At 44.4% G+C, this 1,884-nt stretch overlaps 1 non-coding gene across 1 annotated transcript; it reads left to right on the forward strand.

The window, feature by feature from the left end:
• The first annotated feature begins 1,449 nt into the window (after positions 1 to 1,449).
• Positions 1,450 to 1,556, forward strand: LOC145044532 (small nucleolar RNA R71). Its single transcript, XR_013681480.1, has one exon. It is a non-coding gene; the product is annotated as a small nucleolar RNA R71 (small nucleolar RNA).
• The last annotated feature ends 328 nt before the right edge of the window (positions 1,557 to 1,884 follow it).

The following is a 1,884-nucleotide window of genomic DNA, read 5'->3' on the forward strand; positions in this document are numbered from 1 at the left end:
CGTGTCTAGAATGATGAAATCCGCAGGAATTCAAATTTATCCACTTTCACTAGTAAGTCTTCACATATGCCTCTTGGGAAGGTGACTGTCTTGTTCGCCAAATGTATTGCCATGCGAATTGGCCTTGGCTCCGGGAGGTCCAGCTTCTTAAAGAATGAGTATTGCATAAGGTTCACACTTGCTCTAGAATCAGCTAAGGCATGAATAGCAGCCAAGTTGCCAAATTGGCAAGGTAAAGTCAAGCTTCCCGGATCACCCTTCTTCTTTGGTAGCTTATTTAGCATTGCAGCGGAGCAGTTTTCATTGAGCACTACCTTCTTCACTTCTTCCATCTTTCTTCTATTGGTGAGAAGTTCCTTAAGGAACTTTGCATACTTGGGCATTTGCATGACGGCTTCAATGAAAGGTATGTTGATCTGAAGAGTCTTGATGTGGTCTAGAAACTTCTGATAATCTTCTTCCAGCTTCTCTTTCTTAGCTTGGGCTGGGTATGGCATTGGAGGCTAGTAAGGCTTTTCAGGAGCTTGCTCAAGGGTTTTTGATGGTGTACTCGCCGAGTCCATCGGTCCTACTCGGCGAGTAGGACTGTCAGATTGTAACTTTTGGTTTTCTGCTGGTTTTTCTGCCTCATCCTTTTGTGAATCCTTGGGTGCTTCAGTCCGAATAGGTGCCAGGGGAGTGATTATCTTCCCACTTCTTGTTGTGACAATGTTTATGTGCGCGCCTCGTGGGTTATTTTCGGTTTTGCTAGGAAGTTCCTCCGGTGACCTTTGGTTAAGTTGTTGAGCAAGTTGCCCAAGCTGTGTTTCTATATTGTGGATAGATGCTTGCTGGTTCCTGAGCATGGTTCTTGTTTCTTGAATTGCAGCATCATGATCACTATGCCTTTTTTCTGAAGTAGCTACAAATTTAGTGAGCATATCTTCCGAGCTTGGCTTCCTTTCTTGCACAGGCTCCTCCTTTTGGTAGAACCCTCTCCCTTTTTGTCTATACTTCTCCTCCTTGGCTTTTTTGTACTCGTCATAAGGGAGCCACTCTTTCTTTTGTTTGCGCCAATCTTAATCATATCGGTCTCCACTCGAGTAACACGCTTGCGCCTTCTTGTTGCCATTCTCATCCAAATCTCAGTCTCTAGTGAGGTGAGGCCCATTACAGTTCTCACAACCCACCCGAATATCATGGATCGTTTGATCCATTTTATCCATTCTCCTATCCATGGTTTTTAGCATAGCCATGACCGCGGATAAGTCTTCAGTAGCAGCATAAGTGGCTCCCCTAGTGACATCATGTCTAGGGTTATGGTATTATCTAGAGTGTTTAGAGAATTCTTCAATCAATTCTTTAATCACTGGGGGCGGCTTCTTTGTAAGTGGGCCTTGCGAGTCTAGTAACTGCCTACTTGTGACATTGACTCCATCATAGAAGATGGAGACTTCTTGCTGGCTGTTTAGATCATGGTGGGGGCAATTTCTTAGCAAACTCTTGTACCTCTCCCATGCTTCATATAGCGACTCTCCAGCTTGTTGTTCAAAGTTTGCAATGGCCTTCTTCAGCTTGGCTATCTTAGAAGGTGGGCAAAAGTGATCAATGAATTCTTCCTTCATCTTGGCCCAAGTAGTGACTGATCCGGGGGGAAGTGACTTGAGCCAGTCTTTGTCAACACCCTTGCATGTTACCGGAAGCATACGAAGTAGTTGAGTCTTGCAGTTTACATTCGGAATATTGAAGTAATCAGCTACATCATTGACTTCATCCAAATGCTTGTAGGCATCTTCATGATCTTTCCCATAAAAAGGTATTTCTTTGAGTGAAACTAGGATATGACCCTTTAGCTCGAAGGTAGCAGTCGCAGGAATTGCGGGTTGCACAAGTCCCGGGCCATTG

Source organism: Lactuca saligna, chromosome 4, assembly GCF_052625555.1.
Source record: "Lactuca saligna cultivar CGN05327 chromosome 4, ASM5262555v1, whole genome shotgun sequence".
Taxonomy (NCBI): Eukaryota; Viridiplantae; Streptophyta; class Magnoliopsida; order Asterales; family Asteraceae; genus Lactuca; species Lactuca saligna.